This window comes from Mustela erminea, chromosome 8 (genome assembly GCF_009829155.1).
Source record: "Mustela erminea isolate mMusErm1 chromosome 8, mMusErm1.Pri, whole genome shotgun sequence".
Classification (NCBI taxonomy): Eukaryota; Metazoa; Chordata; class Mammalia; order Carnivora; family Mustelidae; genus Mustela; species Mustela erminea.
In genome coordinates, this window is record NC_045621.1 from 55,713,408 (window position 1) to 55,728,812 (window position 15,405).

General features: G+C 43.2%; 1 protein-coding gene across 8 annotated transcripts in view; it reads left to right on the forward strand.

The window, feature by feature from the left end:
* Window positions 1-15,405, forward strand: part of TANC1 (tetratricopeptide repeat, ankyrin repeat and coiled-coil containing 1) — a 232,017-nt gene that overhangs the window by 25,750 nt on the left and 190,862 nt on the right. The window contains exon 1 of one of the 8 annotated variants that reach the window (XM_032355652.1): window positions 3,255-3,566. The exons of the other annotated variants lie outside the window; for them this stretch is intronic. The gene's annotated coding sequence lies outside the window, so the exon portion shown is untranslated. Of the gene's footprint in view, window positions 1-3,254; window positions 3,567-15,405 lie in introns of those variants that run through there. 8 annotated transcript variants of the gene reach the window in all.

The following is a 15,405-nucleotide window of genomic DNA, read 5'->3' on the forward strand; positions in this document are numbered from 1 at the left end:
TCCTTTCATAATGCGTATGTATCAAAATACCATGTGCGCAAAAAACATCTTTATTTATTTATTTATTTATTTATTTTTTAAAGATTTTATTTATTTATTTGAGAGAGAGACAGTGAGAGAGAGCATGAGCGAGGAGAAGGTCAGAGGGAGAAGCAGACTTCCCATGGAGCTGGGAGCCCGATGTGGGACTCGATCTCGGGACTCCCGGATCATGACCTGAGCCGAAGGCAGTCGTCCAACCAACTGAACCACCCAGGCATCCCTGCGCAATAAATATCTTACAGCTTTTTTTTTGGTCAATTAAACATCAGTACAGCTGGACAAGAAAAATAATTTTATGCAAGAACTGTATATAAATTAAAACAAAGAACTGGAGAGGGGTGTGTATGGCGGCGTATGTCCCAGGGTGAATGTAGACTTTGATAAAACAATCTACCTGTATTACAATTATATGACAAAACCTCACTGAAAGGGATGAAGGACAAAAAGCGTGAACCTGACAACTTTGGAAAATGGTGTTTTGAGTAGTCCCTCATAGAAGAGTTCCAAATAGTTTATGTTAATTCCTCTTACTCCTTCAGGAGCTGGGGCTTAATTTCCCTCCTTCCCTGGAGGGTGGGGCTGACTTTAGTGACTCACTTCTGAAGGAGACAATGTGGAAAGGGTGAAAGGTAAACTTAGAGTGAAGTAAACCGACAAACACTAGCTTAACTGAATTATCAAGGTTGACATCACTGACAGTCATGCTGTTAGCATGTGTCCTTACTATAATGTGAGGAGAAGTGCGCTTTACCTCTCTGGTTTCCCCTCTCGTCTGCAGTCTCACTATGAGAAAAACATCACGAAATCTCAACTGGGGATTTTATACACAGTACTGGATCAGTATTCCTCAAAACTGTCAAAGTCGTGGAAAACAAGGAAGGACTGAGAAACTGTGACAGAACAGAGAAAACGAAGTAGATAGGATCAGTAATTACAAAGTGGGATCCTGGAGTAGAAAAAGGATGTTTATGGAAGAACTAGAAAAACCCAAATGAGGTCTGGAATTTTTTTTTTTTTTTAAAGATTTTATTTATTTATTTGACAGAGAGAGATCACAGGTAGGTAGAGAGGCAGACAGAGAGAGAGAGAGAGAGAGAGAGAGAGAGAGAGAGAAGCAGGCTTCCTGCCGAGCAGAGAGCCCAATGCGGGGCTCGATCCCAGGACCCTGAGATCATGACCTGAGCCGAAGGCAGCGGCTTAACCCATTGAGCCACCCAGGCACCCCCGAGGTCTGGAATTTGATTAATTTTTTCAAAATATTCTAAAATCCCCCCAACATTTAATTATGAAAACATTCAAATGTAAAGAAAAGTTGAAAGAAATGTACAGTGAACAGCCACATACCCTCCCCCTGATTCAACAATTAGGATTTTGTGGTCTTTGCTTTGTTACCTATCCACCCATGAATCCATTTTATTTTATTTTTTTTTTAAGATTTTTATTTATTTATTTGACAGACAGAGATCACAAGTAGGCAGAGAAGCAGGCAGAGAGAGAGGCAGGGAAGCAGGCTCCCCGCGGAGCAGAGAGCCCAACGCGGGGCCTGATCCCAGGACCTGAGCCGAAGGCAGAGGCTTTAACCCACTGAGCCACCTAGGTGCCCCAATCCATCTTCTTTTTATTTTTTTAAAGATTTTATTTATTTATTTGAGAGAGACAGTGAGAGAGAGCATGAGAGGGGAGAAAGTCAGAGGGAGAAGCAGACTCTCCAAGGAGCAGGGAGCCCTATGTGGGACTCGATCCCAGGATGCTGGGATCATGACCTGAGCCGAAGACAGTCGCTTAACCAACTGAGCCACCCAGGCGCCCCCATCTTATTTTTAAAACTGTTTCAAAGTAAGTTGCAGACATCAGTACGTGTGACCCCCTCCCCCACTCCACCAAGAAAAGATCGCAAAACCTGTTTAGAATGTAATTTCTGCCCAGGCTGTTATCCAGTGCCCACTGGGCACTCACAGTTGACATTATGTCTGTGGTTGTGCCCTCTTGAGAACGGAGGAGGACGACCGGTTAGAGAGGATGTAAGGTTACATCGGCACTTTCCAGCGGTGATCACAGTAGCATGTGATTAGGAGGCCATGCTGGACTGAAATGGAGCTGTGCTTGCGGGTGCTGGGGCGTTGTCGGGTCTGGGAGCGTCCAGGAAACAGCAGCTGGTTTCCTGCCACGTGGTTCCAGTACCTCACACCGATGTAGGCAGCTCTCAGGATAGCGGGAAGGGATGGGGGCTCTGCAATGGGATGGTGTGAAACGCTCAGGTATATGGATAGTGCCTAAGCATTTATTTGGGGAGGGTCCAAGGCCTCCCTGCCCATGCCATTCTTCCCTCCTCTCTGGTCCCCTGGGAAAATAAATAGCGGGAAGAGGGAGGCTTTAGCTCTGAACAGGGGTAGGAGGACTGATCAGCTCATCAATCAGGAGAGTGTGTAATTATGTGGAAAGGACAGAAATCACTCCCTGAAGGCCACAGACTTGGGGATTTGCCCAGAAGAGGACCTTACAGCTGCTAACAGTAGCCCTATTCAGCTGGGGTGCATAATGATTTTTAAACTAATCAGGAACCGAAGCCGGAGGCAGAGGGGACAAACACAAATATCTTGTTGACAGAGCAAACATCTAGATTTTGTTGGATAGGAAGTTGCTGAGGAAGGTCAGGGTGATGTCATGGTGTGTGCCAAGCTTTCATCCTTCAACAGATGGGCCCCTGAGGTATCATCCATCTGCGGCTCCCTGGGCCCTTCGAAATCACTTCCTATAAATTGAATCATTGTAAGTTAGGATTGAGAAATTAGTATGGAAGACATACCTGAAGTAAAAGTAGGCAAAGGAAGGAAATTTCCACTGGAGTTACCCACTTCCTTTTCCTCCTTTGCCTTATAAATAGACCTGAGACTTATTATTTTGGTCAGCTTTCTTGTTTAGTACTTGAAGATCACTGCCTCCCTGAACAGCCATCCAAAGTAAACTTCCCTTTCTCCTCTTAAGTGCAGACAACTGTACTTATCCCCACCTAAGCCAGTGTCAGCTGGATATTTTTCATAATCTGCCTTGCTATTTTGGGTTTTCTGTTTTGGTTGAGGAGGAAGTAGTGTTTTTGTTTCTGTTTTTTTTCTTTCATCAAAGGAATATTTGTTCTGGGAAAGCAGGGGGAGGGGATGTTTCTCAGACTAGATCAGAGGAAGAAGATGTAAGGCACCATATGTAAGTGGCTGATTGTGAATCTTAATTGGTGACGTTTTTAAGAAAACATTTAAATCAAACATTTAATGAAACACTTCAGAGCAGAAGGCAGAGTCCCTGGTACCCATCGTTGGATTTATTCAAAGTTGTCGACACCCCTGAGTGCCGGGCACCAGGGATTCACAGGGGACCTTGTGGCCTCTGCTCTCGGGGAGAGGCACAATCAGAGGAGATGGCACAGTGGTTTGCAGAGGTGTGAGTAGAAGATTGAAGCGGTCAGTGGAGGAGCAAGGGGAGACTTCCTGGAGGAGGTAATTCTTGAGCCACAGCTTGGGAGTGGCCAGGTAAGGTGTGGGTTGAGTGGACAGGATAGAGCTGAGACTTGGAAGGTAAACCTTTGTGTGGGAACAAAGTGGAGGGAACATGGAGCGCAGTGGGATGTTCAGGAGAGACCCATGTAAAGGTCACTTTGGAAAAGAAGCAAAAAGAAAAGCCAGGGAAGGATGCTGGTGGGTAAGGTCAGGGGCAGGAAGTTGGGGTGTAAGCCTGTCAAGTCTGCCAGCTTTGGTTTTCTGGGTGAAGTGGGAGGGAAGGGCATTTCTTAGAGCAGGGTTGAGGAGAAGCATAAGTTTGAGATAGTTGTTAAGGAGACTGGGAGGGGACTTTAAAAAAAAGGGCACTGAGCGTCTTTCTGGGTCCAAGACATTCAAGTGCAGTGGCATCCTTGCGCGCGTAGAGTGGCTTCTCTTTGGGGATTTCCGGCTTAGCGTTTAGGCATGAGGAAATGGGTTGTGGTGTTGATTCCCATGGGTGTAGCAAAAGGAGAGCGTTGCAGAGAATGGAGGGTGGTGGCAAGGGGGTGGGGGGTGAGTTGGATGATCAATGGTGTGGTCCACTGTTAAGAAATGACAAAGGGGACACACTCCAGGGCAGCAAAGAGCAAGTACCCTGGGAGTGAGGGCGCGTGAGAACTGGAAGGATAGCAGATTTGGTCTTCATGCTGGAGCACTGAATTGTGCTCTCTGACTCTGAAGTGTGGTCCTGGGAATGGCTGACGAGAGTCAGGAGCCAAGGATTAGAAGCCCAAGTGCAGTAACAGTGATGGTAACTCAGGTCAGTGACTAAGGGCTGTGTGTTAGGAACTGCTGTATGTTGTTTAAACTGTTCAACAACATCTCTGTGGACGATAGACCTGTTATTATCCCCATTCAGAGGAAACTGAGGCCCTGGGGAAGACTGGTAATTGGTTAAGGTCACACAATTAATAGATGATGGAATTCTAACCTAGGGTGTCCTTCCCCTACCCCCAAATCCCTAAGCTCTCCTTCCTTTAGGAGCTGACCTTTGGCGGAAGAGAAAATTGTAAATCAAGTCCCCCCTTCCTTTTTCTAGTGTCTGAGAAGTTACCAAAAACAGATAAGTGACAGCTGAGAATGGGGGTGGAGAGTGGGATGACTGTGGGTTGTGAGTCTCAGAGGGGGGGACAAACTCAAAGGAGGGTGAATTTTTTTACATGTGTTTGTAAGAGAAGTGGGTTCAGCCAGTGCCTCCTGGTAGAGAGAGGCCCCGTGAAAGGTGGGAAGAGGGATTGGAGGGGTGGTTAGTGTTTAATGGACACAAAATTTCAGTTGGGGAAGCTAAGAAAGTTCTAGAGATGAATGATGGTGACTGTTGCACAACAATGTGAATGCACTTAATACGACTGAAGTGCACACTTAAAAACGGCCCAAATGGTAAGTTTTATGTTGGTAGTATGTTCTACCACAATACAAAATAAGATGGTGAACAGAGAAATGATAATTGTGACCATTTATGATTTTCTCAGTACAGAGCGGGCACTTATTACATACTTGAGTGTCTGCTAAGGATTTTGCAAAGTGCTCTATGTGTATTTTTATGTAATCCTCACTTTCAGAAATGAGGTAAATTCTGTTGTGCAGAGGAGGAATCTGAAATTTGAAGAGATTAGGCAACTCGGCCAAGGTCATATATGCAGAAAATGGCAGAGGCTAGGCGCTACCAGATCCTCCTGACTCCAAAGCCCTTACTACCATTAACCCCTAGGGAACTGAACGATGGAAAGAAAGTTCCAGAGGCAGAGGTGGTGGAGAGGGCAGGCGTGGGGTTGTTGGTGGAAGAAGAAGTGGGGTAAGGAAGACGCTTGGCGACGTGATGAGGTTGGGTGAAGTGGGGAGCAGCAGGACCATGGCCATGAGACGTTGGACGCAGGGACTGCCCTTCCGTGTCTGGATTAGGCATGAGCTCTGACAGCGTTGGTGGGAAGGCCAGCCGACACGGACCCTGCCTGACCCGGTCTCTGAAGGGGGCTGGGACTGTCGGGACCCCTAAGGGCAGACTGTGAGGGGAGGTGTCTTGCCATCTGTAGTTTTGTCGGGAGAAGTTTCTTCTCAGACCTGTGTAGCAGAGGCCAGAGGGGTGCAGTGTGCAGAGATGGGGCTTAGCCTGTACCTCCTTTCTCAACTTCCTCCTGAGCTTCTTTCCAACTGCCTGTTGACTCCGAAGTCAGCAGCCTGATGGTGAATTTTAGTGGATGAATCTGGGAGGAGATGAGCTGGTGGTAGTGAGGGGGCTCAGCTGTATTTCTCATGCTGACAGAGCAAATACTAAAGGGGAGGTCAGATCGTGGCCAGCTCTGTGCCTTGGTAGCCGATCAGCCAAACGTTTTCCTGCAAAATCCAAACTTTTTTCTTTCTTTTTTACACGATGGTGGGAAATACTTGTATCAGGAAATAGATGCACCTGGCTCTTCGGGAAGTTTTTGAGGGTAACCTGACCCTCCGAAAGCATATCCTGTGTTCAGTGGTGGCTGAGGGCGGTGGTGACCCCGGGGCTGCAGAGAGCGGCCTAGCTCAGATCTTTGGGTTCAGCGAGGTGGTTGTGAGGTGATCCAAGCTGTTTGTAAGGGAGGTGCTCTGCTGAGAGCTGTTAGTGTGTCACTCCACGTGCTGCCATTGGATTCAGCAGAACTCTTTCATTCTCCTGCTGGTGGTTTTAGATTCTGTGCTGTGAGGCAGGCTCCTTGAGCATTGCTTTCTGTGTAACAGTGGGGACTTTGGAGAGTGTGGCCTGGGCTTATATAATAATTTTGAATAAATAAAGAGCTGTTCTCATGACAGGTCCTGCAAGGGCAGCCTGGAAGCTGGCATCAGAAGGGATTAAGTTGCACTGCAGTCGGATCTTGCAGCTGTCAGAGATGCGGCCTTACGAGGGCTGTAACCTCCAGGTGTAAACAGACTTTCATCAGCATTGTTGGAAAGTTCTGGGAGGATCTGAGCTCAGCGGGATGCTCTCCATCCAAAGTCCTTTGTAGAACCTTGTTCCTGCCTGTGATACGTTTTACCCCCAGTAGCTGGCTGGATCTATAGAGCTTTATAAGGAAGCTTTGCAAGGGAAGGGAGTTTGTGTACCTGCTGGTGCCAGATTCTGATCAATCATTTAACTGTCCCTTTTTCTGTCCTTTTTCTCTGGCTAAGAAACACTTGGGGGCCAGATAGAGGAAGGCTAGTGGGATTTACCTTAGAGTGAAAATAAGCACTAAAATAACAATAATGAAGGTAGCCCTCAGTTTGGGAAATAACAATGGCTGACATAATGAGTGGTTGTCTTCTGGGCCAAGTGCCTTCTGGGTATTATCTGAAAGTCTCTCTGAAAACAGGATCTTGTCTTTTGTTCAGGCTATATCCCCCAGCCAAAAATAGTGCCCAGCATAGAGGAGGCGCTCCAGCGAATGAATTTAGCACAGATAAGGATTCTGAGGCATGGAGAGGTTAAGTTCCCTGCCTGAGGCCACACCATTAATAACTGGGATACCTTGACAATAGGTACAGAAAGTGGAAGGCACAGAGAATAAAGGTTTCTCTTCAGAACCTCTTGATTGAAAATATGATTTACTGTGGTTACAGAGAGGTCTTGAGTTTTACAAAAGTTTATCTATTAAAAACTAATTTTTATAATTAGTTTTATTAAAAATAAACCTAATCATATAATTTTATAATTATAATAATGTTATGAAGATTAAATAAGAACTTGGAACACTGCCTATACCTTGATAAGAGCTGTATGTGTTTGAAAATTTGCCTTAAGTCTCATTTATCTTTTAAAGGATGTTTGATTGTTCACTTAGTTTTAATTTTGAAGTAAAACAACGAAAAAATTTTTTTTAAATTTTATCTTAAAAGTAGACCTGAGTGAGGGTCACCTAGCTGTCTCAGTCAGTAGAGCATATGGTTATTGATCTCAAGGTCATGAATTCAAGCCCCATATTGAGTACGAAGGCTACTTAAAAAAAAAAAAAAAGGTAGAGTTGGGTGAGAAAATATAATTCAGAGATATTACAGGAAAACCAAGAGTGAGGTCTAATTTTAGTAATAAGAATATTATGTTACACTGCATGAATACAAAATATTTTCTTAGCCAAACTACTAGAATACAGTAGTTTGGTAGGAATAGTCCATACAGCACCAGGAAAGGTTTATTAGAAGAATGTGTTAGGGGCGCCTGGGTGGCTCAGTGGATTAAAGCCTCTGCTTTCAGCTCAGGTCATGATCTCAGGGTCCTGGGATCGAGCCCCGCATTGGGCTCTCTGCTCAGCAGGGAGCCTGCTTCCTCCTCTCTCTGCCTGCCTCTCTGCCTACTTGTGATCTCTCTATCTCTCTGTCAAATAAATATTTAAAAAAAAAAAAAAAAGAAGAAGAATGTGTTATTGTTTGACCTGGTAGTCTAAACATTTTTGACACAGAATCCTATCAGTAAACTACTTTTTGCTCATACCTGTAACATTTTATATATTTTGTATGTTTATGAATTATAGTCATTATAAAACAAACAAAAATAGGGGTGCCTGGGTGGTTCAGTGGGTAAAGCATCTGCCTTTGGCTCGGGTCATGACCCCGAGATCCTGGGATCGAGCCCTGCATTGGGCTCCCTGCTCAGCTGGGAGCCTGCTTCTATCTCTGCCCCTTCTCCCCCCTTTGTGCTCTCTCTCTCCTGAAATGAATAAATAAAATCTTTTAAAAAAATACAAAAATAAAATAAAAGAATCAGACAAGTAAACATGATTAGACACTCTGATGTTTTCTTTTTACATCTAGGAGATCACCTTGCACCTTCCACTTTTGATCTGGTTTAGAAAGACTGAAAGTAATCCAGAAGAGAAAGCACGTAGTATTTTTTGAAGGAAGGTCTGCTAGATGGAGTGGGGTGTGGATGAGAAATTGACAGAGAGGTAAACTGTCAGGCAGATTGAGTGTAGGATGTTTCGCGGAGTGAACCAGAAAGCTGTGCCTGGCCATCTGCTTGAAAATGTTGGTAAGGTGGTCATAAACCAAACTCCCAAGGATTAGAGTGTTCCCATTAGAATGGTCCCATCACTTCCTCGTGACTGATTATGCCAGCCTTGCTGAGTTAGAGGGGAAAAAATATGGTGCATACACTAAGGTTTGCAAAATTGCTCTCAAATTTGAAAGGTATTTGAACTGTTTGAAAGGGATAGACCTGAATGGAGTAGTAAGGAAGTTAAGTTTGGAAATGAGAAAGTGGCAGTAAGATGAAATCACCAGACCTGACCTTGGCAAGAGGCTGGATGGAGAAAGGGGTGAGGAGGAGGTGAAGACTGTTGCCCTAGGAGTGGGCCATTGAGGTCTCTGCAAAGCCAGGAGTAGAGGGGGGAGTCGGGCACTTACTGTTGTCCTTATGAAATACCTGCCGGTGAATTAGTCTTAGTTTCCCACAATTTAATATTTTCTAAGATTGTCAAATACCTTACCTGTTTCCTGATTTAAAAGATCACAGGAAAGTGAGACTATCAAGTCAACAAACTTAAAAGTAGACCTGAGTGAGGCTCACTTAGTTGGCTCAGTAAGTAGAGCATCTGGGGAGAGTGCTGTAGTAGGTGGCATTCTGTGGTAGAAGTCTTCAGCCTGGCACCATTGGTAAATGCCTCACACCAACCAGTGGTAACGAATATGAATTTATTTGGGATGATGGTTGGGACAGAATGATCATCTAGTTTTCTGCTGATGCTTGGGACTGGGTGGATCTACTTTGACAAGTGGGGAATTACAGACAGATACAGAATTCAAATTGTTTGTTTCTTGAACAACTATAAGCAGACCAGGGAAGTAAATGAAAGATTGCTCAAAGCGTCATTTTCATTTGCGAATGCACAAAGCTGTGTACTTAGTACTGAATGGAAAGTACAATGTGACAGCATTTCCGTGATGCATTATATTCATCATCCACAAATACAATACTTGGTGCTATTGTACTGGGAACTACTGTAATATTTTTGGGAGAGACATTCCACAACAAAAGAGGTAAAAAGCCTCTTCTGGGAATAGGTGAGCCGGATATTAAGGAACCAGAGGAAAAAGCAGATATGGGCCATTGATGGGTACCTTCTTTTCCCTTGAGAACTTCTTCTAAACGTACCTGGTCTTTGGCAGCATTCGGCTCTGGAGAAGTTTTTAAAAATGATAGAGTATTTTAGAACGTGACTAGTAAGAACGTGACTATTGCTGTTCTTAATGTTACATAAAAAAGGCTTAGCCACTCATAAATTATTGGTTGATGTGTTTGTGGCTTAATGGGGAATTTGAGAAACCGTGATAGTTGGCAAATACTTAGCAGTGCCACGGATAGAATTGGAGACTGATAAAATAAGGATTTGGGGTTGATAAAATAAGGATTTAGTGAGGTCACTTTTCTTGCGAAAATTCCTTGAGAAAAGTGGCCTCACTAAAGGAGTGAATCAAGGAAAAGTTATGTCGATTCCAGAAACATTACTCATTAGAGGAATGTAACCGAGCCCTTCCTCTCTGAATGAGAAGCCTTGGGAGCGCCTGGGAGGGCCTGTCCTATGGCAGGGGTGCCCATAAACCCATTGTTCGGACGGTGAAGGAATTCATAGGAATGTGTGGCTCTTGTGTATAGATTATAATCTGCCAAACCCTATTTCAAGGATGTGGGAAGGGGATAACATTCAGAACTAAGTGTTTGTGGAAATGAATGAAAAACTTTGGAATTTTTTTCCGAGTGACCTTTAGTACATCACTTGTTCACTTTGGTCTCAAGTTCCTCCTCTAAAAATAAAAGAGCAGTTTATTGGAATAATCTAGAGAGAGATGATCTCAAGTAGAAGAGATCATTGTGTGTCTCTTTTGAGTAGACGAGGGTGAGAGGTGACATTTATTTAACACTACTGCGTATGTTCCTGGTGCTTTGCGTACAAAAGTTCCTTTAATCCTCATCGTTTCTTTATTCTACATCCTCCCCGTAAGCTGGTGACATCACTGTTCCCATTTTACAAATGGTTGTGAATCACGTGGACAAGGTCACTCTTATTAGCTCCCACTAATAAGTGGCTGAGCTGGAATATGGAGGGAAATGGTGGTAATAATAGTAACAGTGATTCATCATAAGTTTTTTAATGAAATGAGAAAAAAAGTCAGCATTTGGGGTATTGGGGTTGTTCTCTTCTCTCCTCGGTTACTTGGAAGTAAAACAGACTTTTTAAAAGATAGCAAGATCTCAGATTCTACCCCTAGAAGTGGAAAAACTCATTTTTTGGATTGTTCAGATTTGGGGAAGTGACACCCTAGTTTTTCTGGTCAGTCTGAGTTCTGAACCAGTTCTGACAGAGAGACAGGGGAAAGAAGACATTGGGAATTCAGACTGCACCGTTTTTTTTTTTTTTTTTAAAGATTTTATTTATTTTGACAGACAGAAATCACAGGGAGGCAGAGAGGCAGAGAGAGAGGAAAGGATGATCCCCGGACCCCGGGATCATGACCTGAGCTGAAGGCAGAGGCTTTAACCCACTGAGCCACCCAGGTGCCCCCAGACTGCACCGTTTTTACCGATACTAGGGAATAGGAAGAGGACATACGTATGTGTCAACGGTGAGCTTTCTAACTCTGAATCCCACGGCAGGCAGGCTTGCCCGGCGGCTCACAGGTCGCGCTGGACCACTGAGGCTCCCGACCCGGAGGCCTGCACCCGTATAGTCAGCATTTTAAGAAGACTTAATTGTGTGGTAGTTTTGTTTTGTTTTTTTCCTCCCCTCTGTCTGTTTTGATTATGTGCTTTAAGAGAGTAGCTTGGCACCCAAGGAGAGGAAGTTGGGAGGGGCTGGGTCCCCATCCCTAGTGTCTGTTTCCAAACCCCAAGGACTAGATAAGTCGCTAGGGCATTTAGGAGGGGGTGAGTGAGGGGGCCAGTGGGGAGACCCAGATGGTGGCTGGAGGTCTGCTCTCCCCGTGAAGGGAAACAGGAACTAGGTATCCACTCCCTCTACCTGTTCCCCTGCCTCCCCTGCCACCCTCCCCATATTAAATGCTGTTCTGTTTTCCAAAGTCAACAACGTTCTGGAGTTTGGGACAAATTGTTCTCTTCTACTTGAGATCCTGACTTTTGTAAAAGTGAAATTGGATTTCAAAGCAAAACAATTTACCTGTGTTGTTGCTGGGGCCCAGCACCTCTGGTTTCCATCTTAGCAGGAGTCAAATTAAACTGTCATGTCCTGTATTGTTCACTCCATGCTCTAATCCTGGTCATTGTGCTAGTAGCAGTGTCTTTCAGAAACTGAACTCAGATGCATGCCTTTGGAACTTTAAAATACCTTGGCGCTTCTAGTCTTTTTGGGAGATGGTGAGTAGGTTGAACAATTCAGGTAAACAAAACCCGCCCTTATCCACATGGCTGTTGAAGTCTCTGCTATGCAAGAGATCCTGTCATTATTTTATTTATTTCTTTTTTTGCGAGAGACCCAGTTTTTAAGTTTGTTCTCTCCCATCATACACTTTTTTTCCCCCTAAGAGTAATGGAAGATACTCAGACTGAAAAATACTGTGGGCAACTGGCTTGTCATTTTCTTAAGTAGCATTTTTATTCAACAAGTAAAACAAATTTGCTCAACTAAATTATTCATACGAATTCTAAAACTTGTCACTTAGAGTGGATGTTGGGATATTCAGGTCATTCAGAAGGCTGTGGTTAAAAATAAAATGACCTAAATATATAGTTCTACTTTTTTTTTCTTAAGGGAAGTTAAGCTTTTAATTTTTGTTTGACATTGGTCCTAATTCTGCTTCTATTGGGAATGTAAGTAGCTAGTCTTTCAGTGTTCTAAATAAAGAAAATTCCTTTCTCTCTGTCTCTGTCTCTCTCTCTTTTTTTTGGTTATTTCTCATGGTATATATGGCTCTGTTTTTTACCACGTTGTGTAAGTTCTGTATCTTTTCTGATACTTGAGGGATATATATATGTGAGTGAGCAAGAAGCTGGAGAGTTGGTAACCAAACGACTCCTCCCACAAAAATTAATGACCGTTCGTTAATTGTTGCGATCACTCCTTTTGTACTTTAAAGGAAGGACCATTTGACATGTGAACTTATCCCAGTCTGCTTTGGGCAGTAACTGGAGCATAAAATGTTGAAAATCAATTATGTATTTAGGGAGATGAAACAGGCTGACATATTGAAGGCATATTGTATTCTGTTTGGAGGACAAAGCAGGACAGTTACGTCATATTCCTGCAGTAAGATTGTGTCCCAAGGGGGTGAGACAGATGATAACACATCCCAATGTGCCCAAACCTCACAGAACATGGGAGTTTTTATAACACACTTGCCATTTGTCCTGGGAAAAAATCCTGTCCTAAAAATTGGCTCTGTTTTTTTGGTTGTTGGCTGATAAGTAAAGAATTTGATTTTTTAAAAATATATTCTTAGCCTTGATTTATAGCCGTCTGGTCAATTTGCAGTGCATTATATATTATACAAGTGCCAGTTAGATGGTAATATCTTGGGAGGAGAGGGTAGAGAGAGTTTTAGATTTCTTCTGTAACCCACTGTGCCTGACCCAGTGCTGACTAGCTACATAGCCATTTGTAGATTTGCAAGATACTCACATGGGTCTTGTCTTGAGTTCACTTGATAGGAGAGGCCCCTGATGACTGGCTTTGGTTGAGTCTTAAGCCACGCGGTTGGTAGCTGTATTAGTCTGGATTAGCTATATTGGTTTGTGAAGGCTGCTGTAACAAGTCCCACAATTGGGAGGCTTATACAGCAGAAATGTGTTGTCTCACAGTTCTGAAGGCTGGAGGTCCAAGATCAAGGTGTCAGTAGTGTTGGCCCCTTCCGAGCCTGTGAGAGAGGTTCTGTTCCCAGTTCTCTCTTTGGCTTTAAATGACCCTCTTCTCTCTGTGCCTTCATGTCATCTTTCCTCTGGCATCTTGGTATCTGTCCGAATTTATCCTTTTTTTTAAAGGGCACCAGTCATATTGTAGGGCCCACCCTAATGATCTCATTTTAACTTGATTTCTTCTGTATAAAGACCCCGTGTCCAAATAAACTCACCTTCTGATGTACTGGGAGTTAGGTATAGTGGATTTTGGAGGGACACAATTCAGTTCATAACAGCAGTATATCTGGGGTCCCATTCTTTTGTCTCCCGAATTTAGCAACTTTCTCAACCTTGTTTAATAAATATTTGTTGTTTGGTTTATATATACAGCCTGGACAGGGAAAGCCGAATTTTTTACTCTTAGAAATGCCAATTGCTATCCTTTTGGTTCCCTGACATGCTGGTTTACAGACAGAAGTCATTTCTTAAGCCACAACAGTTTTACTTGAAGCTGTTTTTTACTGTTTTTAAAAACATTAATCTTCTCCCCCTTTGATCTCTGGAATATAAAAATTCTTGTGATTTGATGTACACATTGATTTAAGAGCTATAAACCAATATATGTGCACTTTGTGATCTTTTCTTTTTTAGGAACACTTTTTCTGTCTGCAGGAGAAAATGACTGTCAGCGTTTGTGGGTTTATATATAGGATATGCAGCTCCCTGGGTGATGGGTCTCCTAGCTACCAGGTGTCAGTAAAAATCAAGGCACCAGGTAGTTCTCCCACCCCAAGTTTGGGTTGGTACTCAGAATATAATATCTAAAAGATAAAATATATCCTATGGCTTTGAATTTTCAGTAATATTTAAAGGGATCGTTCCTACCAAATAAACTTTGTGCCAAAAAAAATATCGGTTTATTTAAGAAATTTGCAAGCGTAGTGCAGTTTCTTCTTAGAGCCAGGTCCACTTTGTCTGACTCGGGGTTGTAAATTAGTAGGAAACGGCTCTGTAAATGTCAGGAAGTAACTATTTGCAGTGGTTCTGAGTCGGAAGAGACTACAGATACATGTTGTACTGTGTGCGCGCAGGTTAAATTCAAGTTTCAAAGGAGTTTTAAGTTTGCTTATATTTTACATACTTTTTTTTTAAAAAATGAAGGACAGATGTCAGCATGTTGAAATTTTAAAATAAGACCCTGATTGAAATGGTTTGGGACATGGTCTTGTGCATGTTGATTTATAGCCTGGCAAGACTCGTATGTGTGTGTGTGTGTGTGTGTGTGTGTATGTGTTTTGAATGCTGTTATAGAACAGGCATGGAGATCAAAACCTCTTGTCACTGTTGCCCCAGCATCCCACAGTTCAAAGGCAGCCAGTTACATAGTGCTTGGCAGGAAGCCTCCCATTCTGTATATTTGTTGAGGGAAGAGAGAGACAGAGGCATCTGTGTGGAGCATTTTATAATGAAGGAAGAACAGCCTGACTGCTGTAGGCAGGTATTAAAAGTCTATCCCACTGGCCTCATACTGTATTTGCTGCAGATGCATTCCCACCAGGCCACCAAATGGAGAGAAAGCCCACTCTTGTGCAGCACAGCTGTTAAAATAGTTAATACTCTTCTTCCTCAGCTATTATGGGAAATACAGTATCTGGCTTTTGAGAACATGAACTTATAGTACATTTGGGGTCTCTGAGATCATTAACAATTTAATTCTAGCAAATAGTGGCAGACTGAATTATGTAGGCTCTAATAATTCATCTTTTTTAAGATTTTATTTTTAAGTAATCTCTACACCCGGTGTGGGGCTCAAACTCACAACCCCAAGATCAAGAGTCACGTGCACCACCAGCTGAGCCAGCCAGATGCCCCTCTAATAATTAGTTAAAAAAAAGGTGTGCTAAAATATATATGGCAAAATGTACACTTTAACCATGTGTCAAGAACATTCAGATTGTTGCACAGTCATTACCACATCCCACCTCCAGAAATTTTCATCATCCCCAAGAGAAACTCTAAAATTACTGCGACATTAAACAG